The 15312-nt window shown below is 36.3% G+C and overlaps 1 pseudogene; it reads left to right on the forward strand.

Annotated features, from left to right (window-relative positions):
- The first annotated feature begins 10133 nt into the window (after positions 1 to 10133).
- Positions 10134 to 14868, forward strand: LOC129485242 (zinc finger CCHC domain-containing protein 9-like; annotated as a pseudogene).
- The last annotated feature ends 444 nt before the right edge of the window (positions 14869 to 15312 follow it).

The following is a 15312-nucleotide window of genomic DNA, read 5'->3' on the forward strand; positions in this document are numbered from 1 at the left end:
CTTACGATATCCACATTCGGACTGGTTTATTGTGGCTTGAAAAAATAGAAAACAAGTGCCTTTGGTAAGTTTCCTAAATAGCTAACTAATCCATTTTAGAAGGTTCTGTCATCCCTTAATATAAAGTACAAATTGCGTTTAATGGAAGAACAATGAAACATGAAATTCAAAATACTTACAAAGTCCATTATGAGATTGAAGTTAGATTATCATCTACTTAATAACTTATTAAATGATGTTACAATATCTCAGAGAAAAAGAGTACAGTTGCAGTTTTCCAATGCAGTCAGATAAGAAATACAATGAATAGAAGGAATGCAGGATTTTATACTTGTGATTAGACCACAGAAGAGAAATTCAAGGAAAGTAGTGGATGCTGCAGTACGAATAAATAAAACCTCTGGAGACCAGATTACAGGTAACCATCTTGCTGTGAACACCAAGGCACACACAAGAAGTGAAGTAATACACCACTGCCATCTCGGGCCTGTCACCCAATGTTAGGTGACATCATGTGTGTTATTAATCCAAGGCTTGGAAAGCCTTTTAAAATGCTCTGGTATTTGTTTCAAAAAGATAGTATTAAAATTGGGAAGTAATTGACCATGATTTCTAATTTTTTTAATAAAATATTATTCACAAGCTGTCTGCTTATGCTGGCATTGCAAAACATAGCACTATATATTTATTACACAATAATAAATTTACTTATGTATTAATAAGTAACATTTTGAAAACATTTATGGAAAGAGAGCTGGAACCTTCTACTGGGTCATGATGACTGGGTTTATCTTGCTTGTTGTGCAGGACAGAGAGAAACATGTCTATGCTAATCATTAAACAATGAAAAAAATAGAGTCATGAGGAGGTAATCTCACCTGGATCAACATAATAAATGTCAGAATTGGGTGGGGGACACAGGAAAGGCAAAAAAGAATATGATTTTAGCCAGGCACAGTGGCTCACGCCTGTAATCCCAGCACTTTGGGAGGTCGAGGCGGGCGGATCACGAGGTCAGGAGATGGAGACCATCCTGGCTAACACGGTGAAACCCCGTCTCTACTAAAAAAGTACAAAAAATTAGCCGGGTGTGGTGGTGGGCACCTGTAGTCCCAGCTACTCCAGAGGCTGAGGCAGGAGAATGGCGTGAACCCGGGAGGCGGAGCTTGCAGTGAGCCAAGATTTTACCTCTGCACTCCAGCCTGGGCAACAGTGCAAGACTCCGTCTCAAAAAAAAAGAAAATAAGAAGTTTTTCGTCACACACAGAATCTTAAAATCACAGTCTTTCAATCTGTAAGTCTAACACTAAATGGTTTGGATTCTACATTAGTTTCTTTCTGGTTCTTTGATTGGATGTTTACTAACACAGTATCCAGGAGGAAGACTCTCATCATTCATTACATGCCTTCTGAGTATGTTACAATATGGAAAATTTAGTATTAGAATTTAGATAGGTTTTCTTTCTGGAGTTTGTAATCTAGAGTTTGTATATTTTGATTGGTTACTTAGAATTTGGTAAGCACCTATGCTATGTCTGTTTGTATCCAGTGAATCAAATATATATAGTTTTTGCTTTTACCTTTACTTGGGTCCTAAAAACCTAAGTGCAAACGTGTTTGCCGAAAAATTATTTTTATAGTTTCTTATTTTATTTTATACCTGGAAACTTTTGTTCAGCTGTCCCACGGCTGTGGAAAATATTGTACTTTAAAATATTTACGTGCTGCCTTTAAGCATTTTGACAGATTCTATCTTTACACAGCCATACCTTCCTTGAATCAATCCACACTCTACTAAGTTTGCCTATTTGTCATTTTGAAACAGGAACAGCCAGGAAAGGAGTAGAACATCATCAAACCATTACATCTTTTCTAACTCCAACTATTCACCTTTTCCATTTTAAATATATTTACTAATTTAGCAGCCACTCAGACACTAGATACAATATTTTAGCCTTTATTTTTGGGTTCCAAATTTCCGTTAAAATTTTTGACTTTAAACTGCATGACTCTAATATTTTCGTGAGTATATAGGTGTGTGGACGTAAATCCATGTGTACTTCTTCCACACTTACATTCTCCTTTCTTTTGCTACTGCCCAACACACATTTTATAAAAGTTTCTTAGTGAATGTGTAGGAGAATAGTTTTTCTCTTCTAGTAGTTTCATAGTTTAAAACTCCAGTTATATGCTCTTTATTGTTTATTTTTCCACCTGCTTCTGACAGATTCAAATTATCAAAGTTATAATGGTACTGACTTTAAAATTACATTATTCATTAATATAGTTTCCCTTTTGTTCTGAAAGAAACAGTTGTTTCTCCATATGTCATTTGTATATCTACATCATTGGTAATAATACTTATTATTCATTATATTATTAATAACAGTATTATAGCTAACATTTATTGAATTCACAGCTCAGACCACTCTTAGGTTTATAAATTTGACTTTACATTCCTCAAGTTTTCTGACTGTCCTCAATATTAAGACTAAGCACTATGAGAAAAATAAAGAATAAGTCTGCAGATTCCACCCAAGGTAGGAAAATGAGGACCAGAGGTACATATTTTTTTATTTCCCTTCTCCAATGCCTATTCTTGAGAAATAGAAACTGTGTTATACATTCTACTTACATAAAACAACGCTTTTATTAAATCCTGTTTAATGTCTCTTAAAGGACTGAAAAGAGTAGTAAATAAATCCATAACATAATTTCGCACATCCTTTCTTAGGTTCATAGAACATGCTCTACAAAGGTTAATCACACACACACACACAATACACACACACACACACAAAAAAAAAACCTGGTCCTAAACTATTTCTGTGTCTTGGAAAATGTGTCTCAGAGTTGCAGAATCCTTTCAGTGACCTGAAATAGAGGCCTTGACAAAGTGGCCCTGCAAATCCATTATGAATGTAAAAGGAATGAATGTAAAAAGCAGAGTTTATAATTCTGGCAACGTTGATGCCAAGTTCTCCTCCGTTCACATATTTCTAATGACTATCCTAGTAAACAGAGCTGAGTTAATATGTGCTCTTGGGATTTCACCTCCTGGCCTCAATCATATTTCTGCCAAGTGGTATGTTTTTTAGTGTGAAGACTCTTAGAAAATGTCTAATATGATGTAGTTTACAGAGTTTTCAGTTCACTTTCTTTTCCTCTAGATTGTGGGGGTCTTGAGAAATGGAAAAAGGAATTACATTATTCTAAAACATAAAGGGATCTCACGTAAAGATGCAATAAATGTTAAAGTAAAATGCATGTGTCACTTAGTAAATACACCAGAATCACGTTAATGCATTTAAAAGAAAACTTTTGCAAACCTTAGATGTTTTTGTTGCATGCCTTCAGGCTCCTAGTCTTTACTCATCTTTTCCCTGAAACCACTTTTTAAGAGTCAGGTTTCAAGAGGCAGAATTTCACTTTTAAGCAATTTAATTAAATTAGGGGTTTGCAAACTATTAGCTGCCTACCAAAGACCACTGCTAGTAAATAAATTTATTGGAACACAGCCATGCCCGTTTGTTTATGCAGTGTCTATGGTTGCTTTAATGCTATAATGACAGAGTTGAGTAGTTGCAACTGAGATTGTATGCTTCAAAAACTCTAAAATAGGCTGGGCATGGCGGCTCATGCCTGTAATCCTAGCACTTTGGGAGGCCAAGTTGGGTGGATCACCTGAGTTCAGGAGTTGGAGACCAGCCTGGACAACATGGTGAAACTCCATCTCTACTGAAAACACAAAAATTAGCCAGGTGTGGTGGAGTGTGCCTGTAATCCCAGCTACCTGGGAGGCTGAGGCAGGAGAATCGCTGGAACCCTAGAGGTGCAGGCTGCAATGACCCAAGATCGCACCACTGCACTCCAGCCTGGGCTACAGAGCAAGACTCTGTCTCAAAAAAAGAAAAAAAGTCTAAAATATTTACTATTTGACTCTATAGAAAATTTGCCAACACTTTGTGTAGAAGTTGGAAACTAGTCTCTGCCAATTATGAGCAATTATTAACATGGTATTAAATGATTTGTAATAGTTGGGCTTTGAAGCCCCATATCTGCATTCTTTAAGAATACCTTCCTTCAGCTGGGCACGATGGCTCATTCCTGTAATCCCAACACTTTGGGAGGCCGAGGCAGGCAGATCACGAGATCAGGCGATCAAGACCATCCTGGGCAACATAGTGAAACCCCGTCTGTACTAAAAATACAAAAATTAGCTGGGCATGGTGGTGCATGCCTGTAATCCCAGCTACTTGAGAGGCTGAGGTAGGAGAATTGCTTGAACCCGGAAGGTGGAGGTTGCAGTGAGCTGAGATTGCACCATTGCACTCCAGCCTGGCGACAGAGCGAGACTCCGTCTCAAAGAAAGAAAAAAAAAAAAAAAGGATACCTTCCTTCCACTGGCTACACTGCTTGTTTGTAATTATAAGCTAAAACAGCATGGTATTTATGAATAAGTAAAATTTCACATTGGACACTCCCCTATGACTTAAAATATTGTCTTTGAGATTCCTTGAGTACTTCTTTGGTTGCAGAATTTATTACCACCTTCAGTATTTTTAATTGTATCTGAGTGAATTAACAAGAATCTCATCAAAAGAAATATAGCCAATGAGCTTTAAGATAGCTTCCTTTTTGTTAAAAAAAACACTGAATGAAGCTAATTTCTCTTGAATGTGAGTGTTCCCTAGAAACTTTCACACCATCCTGTGCTGTACTTACATGTTGATTAGATGCTTCACTTGCATGTAATTTTCCTGAAGAAATATTTTGCTGTGTTGATGATTCTTTTTCAACTAGAATTATTAGGGGAATATAGTCGGGCCCTAAAAATAAAAGATGACAGGTGTTCAGGCAACGATGACAAATTTAAATGGCATGATTACTTCTCTGTGGTAGATGATTTGTTTTATTGTCTGAAATAACACAATTACATTGCGTTCTACTTCCATCTATAGTTACATCAAAGAGAAGATAAAAGAATAAATTAAGCTTGTTTCAAGTACATTTTGGATAATAATTGCAGAGGACTTGAAATTTGGCAGGCCAGTTGAAATGTGCCCCAAATTCACTAAAACTAATATCTAATATTTTGAGGATTTTGCCTTGACATATATTTTAACTTTCCATCTATTTTCCAAGTGTTTTTGAACAAGCTCCAAATCTCCATTTAGAATAATGAGCAATAAGGAATTTTTTTTCTTTGCCTTATAATCCAAGGGTATAGATAAGAAAAGCTCCTACCCAGATTATTTCCCCCTAAAGATTTTATCCTTAGACTTTGCTTCCCACTTAAATGTCTAACTCATCGTTTCCCAGTTCTGATTCTATATTAGAAGCACCTTGTGATGTTCAAAAAAACAGTGATATTCAAGCCCCATGCATACCTCAGCGATTTTGATTGAGTTTATCTGGGGTGAGGCCAAAACATCAATTTTTTAAAAGATCCCCTTGTAATTCTAATGTACATTAGAGTTGAAAACTGCTGCTCTGAATGCCTTAGTAACTGTATAGGTAGATCCTATGAAATGACAGACCCAGTGGACTATCATTAGGAGCCAAGTATGAAGTTTCTGATGGAGGTTTAAATGAGCTTGAAATAGCAAAGCAATAGATGGAAATTTAGTTCCTATTGGAAATTTAATTTCCAATAGATGGAAATTTAGAATTCACTTCCCAAATTAGTATAATACCACACAGGCATACCATTTGTCATGTGGTTTCACACTTAACCAATACCTGCTTATGGCTTAATGAATATAAATGAATATGAATATAAACTAATTGTGCAGAGGGTAGTAATCATTTGTCCACTATGTGCTTTTATCATAATAATGAATTGAAATGGCTATCATAATTTTTGAGGCTAGAAGTAATTAATACATTTCAGACTGTGAACATAGATGGGACCTAGGATATAAGAATAAGAAAAGTTATTATTTCTCATCAGTGGACATCTTGAAGAATGAGGCAGTCATATGCCTTTCCCGGAATAAGAAAGAAAGAAGCTTCAGTGAAGACAAGAGGTTGAATTTTGTCGATAACCATCAAGGGTTCTTCGTATCATGTGTGTCTCTCGGGGGTAGAGGGAAGATAAATGGTGTGGTAGAGTGAAGTGCTTCACCTGTAGCTTTAGCTGGATGGTCCAATCTTGTGACGAGGTTCTTGGATATTTCTAAGGAACATACAGTGAGAGTAATGACCTAAGGGGGTTATAGGCTGGGGGATGGAAATAAGAACTCTCCAAACCAGCTTGATTCTTTCCACAAATGTAATTAGGTAAATTCCAAAATCTTGATATTTTGTCTTTCATCATGAAAAAATTAATCCATAAGCCTGAAAGTCATTTATTCATTCCTTTATTCAATTCAATCTATAGATGTTTTCTATCATTTTTTTCCCAACTATACGTCATTATCAATATTGAAATCTCTAACATGCTTGATCCTATTATTAGTCCTCTTTCCTTCATTTCTTTGTTCATTTCTTCTCTTTCCCTCTTTGTCCTTTTTTTTAAAAAAAAATCTCTGTTCTCAGTTTTTCTGTTTTTTAAATTCCAAAATTAATACATCCTGTTGTAACAGGAAAACCAATACAATACAAAGATATGTAAAGATGACAATTATCATTACCCATCTGTCCCAGGTGATCAACATTAGAAGCGTGGCATTTTTCTTTCTGCATGATTAGTTTATTTAAGCTGTTGCCACACTTTTCTTTTTCTATTTCCTTCAGGGGCAAGAATATTTCCTAGAGCAGCAACTAAGCAAACAGCTCTATAGTGAAGTACTAAAATTCAGGCTCCTAGATTTAGAATGCTTGTTTGAATCTTTGCTCCACTATCCACTATAAAGGAAGCAACTTAAGCTTGAAAGATTCCATTTTTTTCATCTGTATATGAAAATAATAGCCTAACTTCATCATAAAGAGGCTGTGAGGATTTATGTGTGGTAATGCATATAAAGTATTAAGATGTGATATGGCATCTAGACAACTACAAATAAAGGATGATTTTTATTACCAATCAGCTTTTATGCTGATTATCTCATGCATTTTAGAAAAGAGAACATTTCCAAGTTGTTTTCCTCAATCTGTGCAAGAAATATTTTCGAATGTGCTAAGCCTACAGCAAGAGCCCACAGGAGCTGAGTGGGACCAGAGCTGTTACAGATTTATTTCAGGGAATTGCTTGACTGAAAGTTGAATGTGAATGGGTAATTTAAAATCACTCTGTGTAGCAGGACATTCAAACTAAAGATAGATATTGGTGCTGATGGCACTACATCATGACTGTTTTTCAGATATTTTATGTACAAGGGAGGGGTTGGGTGTGTGTGGTGTGGTAATGTGACCTTCTCATCTGCGTAAATAAGCAGGTCCAGGGAGAAAGCAATGACCAGCCAGATCCCAAGTACTCAAGTTATTCTTTTTCTCAAGCCTTTTCTTGAGAAAAGCTTGTACATTACCTTTCAGGAGAGATAGGCATCAATTGCTAAGGCATTAAATACTCTGTTTTCTGTGGCTAGGTATATATCTTAATACTCAGTGCTAAATATATAGTACAGTCTCAATAAATACGAATGAAGAAATGGATAAATGGATTAATGACTAACTGGATGTTTGAATAAAAGGTGTGGTCCTCCCATTGCATTCCTCTTGTCTGCTGAAGAGACCAAGAAAGACCACACAAGGCTGTGCTTAAAACACATTTTTAACCGGCCAGGCGCACTGGCTCACGCCTGTAATCCCAGCACTTTGGGAGGCTGAGGCCGGTGGATCACAAGGTCAGGAGGTTGAGACTAGCTGAGACCATACTGGCTAACACGGTGAAACCCCGTCTCTACTAAAAATAAAAAAACAAAATTAGGCATGGTGGCGGGCACCTGTAGTCCCAGCTACTTGGGAGGCTGAGGAGGGAGAATGGTGTGAACCCAGAAGGCGGAGCTTGCATTGAGCCGAGTTCATGCCACTGCACTCCAGCCTGGGTGACGGAGCAAGCCTCCAAAACAAACAACCAACCAACAAAAAAAAAACACATTTTTAGTGTCAATGAGAATATTTTTAAGACACCCTTATTCTTAAATTGTCTCTAAGTTTCCTCATCTTTAAATTGAAGCTCATACTTTCTCAGTGTTACGGTGCATGGAGTACTTGGGACAATGTGTGTGTAATTTTTTTTCATATACTTATTAAATGGGTAATTATGAAAATAAAATAGAGTGTTAGGATGCACTAAAAGTTAAGCTTTATATGGGTCTGGCACAATGTGAAAGGTTACAACATATTTGATGAATGAATGGGTGAATGAATAAATGGGTGGGTGAAAACATCTTCATAAATTATGGCCCAGCTTCTGCTAATTCACACAAAGTCCAGAATTACTGGTGAAGGATGACTGTACACTTATACAAGATATCATCACACAATAGCTGTAGACTAAATCTATCCCCATAACCCTGGTTGGTTGGTTTGTTTTTTGGTATGGCTCCAGACAAAATTAATAGAAATTTGTTTTCTCTCTGGCTAAGTACCTACATTATAACCTCAAATTTGCTTCTTTATTCACAAAGCCTGAAATATTTAATATGTGCTCTATATAGGAAATGTTTTCTAACTCTCACTGTACTATAGGCTCCAAGACTGCTGGGCCAAGTCTGATGTTATCTACTTAGTACCTCACTCTCTGCCTGATTTATTATTGAGAAAAGCTTGTACATTACCTTTCAGGAGAGAAGGCACTCAAGCACTCCCTCAATGACTATTTAATGAATGAATAAACAAATACATAAATGTATTCTTCACTCTACTCCCAATGCCATATGCACCAATCTTCAATACAGAAAGTATTTGTTATCAGAGTTCACAAAAACAGACATTTTACATTTTACTAAGATAGAAAAAATAATTTAAAAATTGTAACTACATTATTAAATGCAAATTGTTTAAAAAACGTTTTAGAAGCATAGTGTGTATAATGATGAATTATTTCCTTGTTATCTGCAGAGGTAGAATGTACTTCTCCAACTTACCGTTGAGATTCTAGCTGGTCTGCTTCCATATGTGGATATTGCAGGAAAGACGATATTCAAGGGCTGAAAAGCCTTCTTATCCAAGGATAGAGTTTGCCTGGAGCGTTTGTCTTTTGGCTGGTCCTTTCTTTTGCTCTTAAAAAATTTCAGGTGGGGAGAACAGCATATCCAATTATGCTAACAAACTCACAGAGGAGTCTTTCAGCTTCACGCTGTGTAGTGTTCACAGTGTGGAAAGACTTCCACTTAATACAATTCTTTGGTCTGTAAGAGCCATGTGACTTAAAGTTAAGTGCTTTCAAGATTCTCAGTGTAAGTAGAACAGAGTCGATTTAAGTTCATGTGCCCTTTATGGCTATTTATAAACTCTATCAGCCTCCATTTTTATGTTTCTTTCTCCTTTTGTTTTTGTGGTTGAAAATTTCCTTTTGCTATTTTGTCTGATTTCCTGTAGTCCTTTAATATATATCACTTCAAATCTTTTTTTTTTTGAAGTAGGTAGGATAACCAGAATTTCTAAATATGATATAAACTGTATTTATAATCTTACTCCTGAGACATTTCTGAATTAATTTTTTTCTTCCCTGAATCAATCAATATATGCTTATATCCCAGTCCCCCTCCACAATATTCATGGTGTTCAGAGTAAGAATACTAATGGAAGGCCACAAACCATATTTCTAAATAGCTAAAAGTTTTAAATAAGTGAATATACTGTTAAATAAAATACATTCTGTCTCCCTACATTGACAAATATGTGCCTTTATTCTGGCCTGGAAGGCAGGTATGAACTTAGCTTTCTTGAACTCTCAGAATGGGGTGACTCGGGGAGGGTCATGCCAAACTCTTGCCACCCTTTCTTCTCCTTCTCCTGTTCCATGCAGCTCTTGCTGGAACCACCAAGACACAAAATCTCCCACCTCCACCACAGTGCCCCTCGGCCATCCTGCAGGGCTTTGAATGTGCTATAATCTGTCTTAATTTGACCTAGAAATGTTTGGGCAAACAAATCTCAAGCCCTAGCAGACCGGACTGTGGACTAACATGTGGGTACAGGCTCTAGTGGGCATGTTCTTTTGATGCTGTGGTTTTACCTAGTTCATGGCACAAGCAGAAGAAGGCCAGGATGGGCCCTCTAAATCCACAGGATTTTGGCAGTCTTCTTTTATTCATGTAGAAGGGAAGTACTTTGTCACGTAATGGAAAGAACATTGACTTTGAAGTAAACTGTAGCTTCAAATTTCAGCTCAGAGTTTTATTAAGACTGTGATCCTGGTGAAGTTGCCCAAACTGTCCTACCTTTGGTTTCCTTATCTGCCTACTTTATTATAATTTCAGTGAGAGAGTAAACAAGATAACTGATGCAAAGCACTGGCACAGTGTTTGATGTCCAGTAGATGTTTAAAAAAAAGTTGGTTCTTTTTACTATTACACAACAAGTAAATATTTAGTAAATTATTGACTTATTTTTGTTGATTTCATTTTATTGATTATAAATCTTTACTCACACCCTTCTGTAATTCACAGGAGGTGGCTTTAGTCTTACCAAATCAAAAGGCTGTTTCAGTTTTTGTAATGATGTGAGCTGAGGTTGTCTTCTGGAACCTCAGTTTTCATGACTGTATGTAAGTCCTGGCATTTGACTGGCTTCATCTGCTTGCTTAACTGATACCTAGTTCAGATTGATATCTGGCTGCACTGGGACCTGTTTGATCTTGGAATAAGAGCCCAATAATAAATCAATACTCCACGGAGTCTTTTGGGTTTGATCTAGGTGAAAAATCTCTTTTATCATCAGGATTCTTTGATGTAAGTGACCATCTGGTCTTTTGATGTGCCAAATGCCCAGAATGGGAGAGTTTTAACAAACTAGCAAGTCCAATTTTGGCTTTCTGGAGGTGAAGAAGTAAATGACTTTTAGGTAACTGGGAACCACATACATATGTGAATCAAGACTGTTGTTTCTTCTTTTATATCCTCAAGTTGCTCTATCAGCATATATCAGTCAGTAAACCATTGGTTTTAGATTTATTTATTGTAAAGTAGTCGTTTTATTTTCCTGTACCTTAAAACTCATTTTTATATATTATGACTAATAAAATAACCCCCTTTTAGATTTTGCCAGTAGTTTTCACATTTATTAACAACAATGACAAAAAAGTAATAAATATACATTATGGACTAGGGTGTATAAGGCATGGAGATATAACTGTGGAAAATATAGAGCTATGATCCAGTGGGAGATGCTCATGTTTATATTAGGAAAACCACAGGAAAGACTTCTGTCTCACACTTAGGGGTACAGAAAACACTCTGAAGAAAATAATACTTAAAGAATAATAGAAGGAGGGTGCATGGAGAAAGAGAAAGCGGAGGGAGGAGGAATGAGAAAGTAGTAAATAAAAGGAGTTGGAAAATAGAGGAACAGAAAATGGTACAGGCAGAAGAAATATGTTTTTGCAAATCCTTGATGTGATGGGCACTGTATAAGCTCTCTATGGTTGAGTAACAAATTAGGTTTATACTTAGAGGCTAGAAACAACAATAACAACAAAGAGTTTTCGTGCATCAAGAATCCAGGCATGTACTGGCTGGGTCCTCTGGCTTCAGGGTCTCATAATGCTACAGTTAAGTTGTTGGGCAGGGCTGCAGTCATCTCTAAGTTGCACTGGTAAGGAAGGAATTCACATTCAAGGTCATTAATATGGTTTTGACCACGTTTCAGTCTCTTATCATTTGTTGTGTTGAGAGTCTCAGTTCCTCTCTATTTCATCTGGCTGTTGATCAGAAAAATTACTTCCTTGCTACATGTGCCTCTCCATAGAGCATCTCACAGTTTGGTAGCTGGCTTCCATCAGTGCAAGAAATGAGAGAGTAAGGCAAGCAAGATGGAAGCTAGAGTCTTACTGTAACTTAATTTTGTAAGTGACATCCCATCTTTGCCATATTCTGTTTGTTAGAAATGTGTCACTAAGTCAAACCCACACTCAAAAGAAGGGAATTATACAACATCATGAATAGCATGAGGCAAAGATTTTTAGGGGCTGTTTTAAAGGCTGCCTACTATAGGCAGTAGAGTATATTTAAGGAACTGACACTACTACTGTATGTTTGGAGCACAATAGTGATAAAGTGAAGGGAAATTAGACTGAATAGCTAAGCATTAGCCAGATTGCAAAGGGATTTAGAAGTCATGTTAAGGATTTGGTGTTTCACCGTAAGAGCAAGAGTTTAAGCTGACAATGACATTATCATACCTGCATTTTAGAAAGTTACTTTGGTTGTAGTGTGGAGACTGGGATGTGCTGGGTTGTGTTTGAGGTTGCTATGATAATCTAGCTGATAAAAGTTAGTGGCTGTTTAGAACATTAGAGTAAGAATAGAAAGAAGTTGTTGAACTCAGGAGATTATCTGGTCACAGATTCAAAAGATACACCAGAGTATATATTAGGTGGCAAGGGAAAGGTGAATTAAGGATGAAACTATTTCTTACTTCAGGAAATTATTGAAATATAGTTTCATTCATTAATTGTGTTTGGGTGGTAGGTAAAGTCATTACTCTTATGAGATCTATACAAATTTGAAGAACTGTGAGACATCAAACTGAAGATGGCCAGTAAACATTCGAAAACATGATCTGGAGCTCAGAAGAAAAAACTGGGTTACAGTTAGGGATATAAAGGTCATGTGAATCTTAGTTGGTACTTCATTGATTACAGTTTATGAAATTCTAGAGAGAGGAATCAGTACCAGACAGAGGTGTTCCAGCGTGGAATGTTTTGACAATAGCAAGTAAAAAGGTGGATTCATGTGCGAAGTAACAAGAAGGAGGCTGAAAAGGGGCCAGGTTATGCAAAGCTTTGAAATCAGCAGTTAGATGTTTGGACCTTTTTCCTTAATGAAAATTGGAGACATCGTTTTGTTTGTTGAGATGTGTTTTAAGAATGGGAACGACATAATTGCATGTATTATAGATAAGCAGTTTGTGTGTGATTTGTGTGTGTGAGGTGTTATAGGAGTCTCTGTTCATGCTCATATAGGCCAAGTAAAGACTAGATCGACCATATATCCTCTTTTGATGTTGCTAATGTCTGAATAAGCTCATTGGAACACTGGTTCTCTAATTATTGACTGTTTCATGAAAAGAGTTGTTATCTTCAATATAGAAGCTGTCACAATATTTTTAAGATACTGAATGAAAATGCATTTGCTATCAGCTTATTTTTCTGAAAAAACAAAACAAAACAAACACAGAATTCCTGTATACCCTTTATTCACCTTTTCCAAATGATAACATTTTATATAAATGTAATTATCAAAACTAGGGAATTAACATTTATGCAGTTTTATTTTAAAAATTTTGTCAATTACTCATGTAATATTTTTTTTGGACCAGGATTCAATCTGGAATCTCAATTTTATTTGCAGATACAGTGATTAAATAGTATCATAATTACATTTTTTCTTTGAGTCATGAAAATTTCCATTTTTATATATATACTGATATTGTAATGTAATAAAACAGTATATATATATATATTTGTTTTGGATGCAATTTTGCTTTTCTTTAAGCAAATAAATTCCAGTAGTATACAATTGACTTAGCCTAACTAGAAGCTTTAGAAATATAAACAGTGCCCAGGGCTAATGCAAAGAAAACAGAGAAAAGGCAAGGATAATCCAACAAGACCAACCACAAAATGTGCTTAGAGTTTTAGATTTAGTAGTATGAGAATGGTTAATACCTTGAATAAATGAACACAATACTTCTGGGAAAGCAAAGGTTTTGGCAAGGAAATTGGGAGTATTTCTGCTCAAGTTTTTGCTTCTCAAAATTGGTGAATTATCTTTTAAAGTTTATTTTTGTTATTTATTGCTTTTTAACTTTTCATTTTGAAATAATTTTATACAAAAGTCACAAAAATATAACAAGAAATTCCTACCTCTAGTGTTGAGTGCCGTTGCTGCCATAGGGGGTTAGGCTTCTCTGGCTTGCCGACTGCTCTAGGGGGTTCAGGCATAACTGATAAGATACCTCCAATGAAACTGTGACCAGGTGGGCACAAGTTACCACCACATATAACAAGAGACCCTTGCCTGCAACATCATGGGAGGATACGCAAAGTCCTTTGAGGGACAAAATCTGCCAAAGCACAAACAACTTGAAGCCAATAGGCTCTCCCTTGAAAGTGATGCACCACAAGCAAAACAGAAAAAGAAGAGTACCTAAATGAAGATGTGAATGGATTCATGGAATACCTAAGGCAGAACTCACATATGGTTCACGATGCAGAGATGATAGCAACGATCAGGCAGTAAGGGAATAAATTGCAGTTGCTTTAAAGAAAGACAGTCTTATGGGAAGGAAAACAATGAATGACAAGCAGCAAAGAGAAATACAATGGTATGTTTCCATTGCAGAAAACCTGGTCATACAACTGTAGATTGCCCAGTTGCCCTAGACAATCAAGATATGGGCACTGGAACGTGTTCTGGGTCTGGGTCCACAGAGCGCAAAATAATCAACGGCAAGGCTAAAGTAGCCCCGGCTCTTGGTTAATTTCCTTTTGTGAAATGTTTGTTTGTGGGGAAATGAGACAACTGTCCAGATCTTGTCCTGATCATCCCAAAGGACTCTGTGCTGATGGTGGTAGTTGCAGACTTTGTTGCTCTGTGGAATATTTTAAGAAGGATTGTCCTGAAAGTCAGAATTCAGATCTCTGGAATGGTCACAGCTGATTGCTGGTCAAAGGGAGTGGGTGCAGACTCTGAAGAAACTGGATGACTTAAATCACAGAAATTCAAAACAAAGATACCTAAAATTGTTATTTTTTGATAATGAGTAAGTACTGTTGCTACTTACAACCTCATTGTTACTTTCCAAACAGGACATAATTCACAAATTAGAGCTGGGCACCCTTGGAGTCAAGCCTTTATTGTAGGTGTCAGTATGATCGAGATGTAGTCAAAAACAGCTTTGTGTATTCTGTCCATTGAGAAGTACTTCTGTCACTGTTTGGAGAAAGTCACTGAAGGAAATAATAATATTAAATAGAATTTTCTAAAGGAATATATGTTTAACACAACTTAGACATAACTAAGTGGTGATATAACTGATTGTAACAATCATCTTTTTGAAAATGCAAAATTACACATAAATGTGAATACCCATGAGCAAACATACTGCTTTGCATTTGGCAATGAATTTTTCTTTGTATTAGTTTCTTGCTTCAAAGTATCAATTTATTATAATAGTATAAGTTGTACAGAATATTTAAAA

Source organism: Symphalangus syndactylus, chromosome 6 (assembly GCF_028878055.3).
Source record: "Symphalangus syndactylus isolate Jambi chromosome 6, NHGRI_mSymSyn1-v2.1_pri, whole genome shotgun sequence".
NCBI classification, from domain to species: domain Eukaryota; kingdom Metazoa; phylum Chordata; class Mammalia; order Primates; family Hylobatidae; genus Symphalangus; species Symphalangus syndactylus.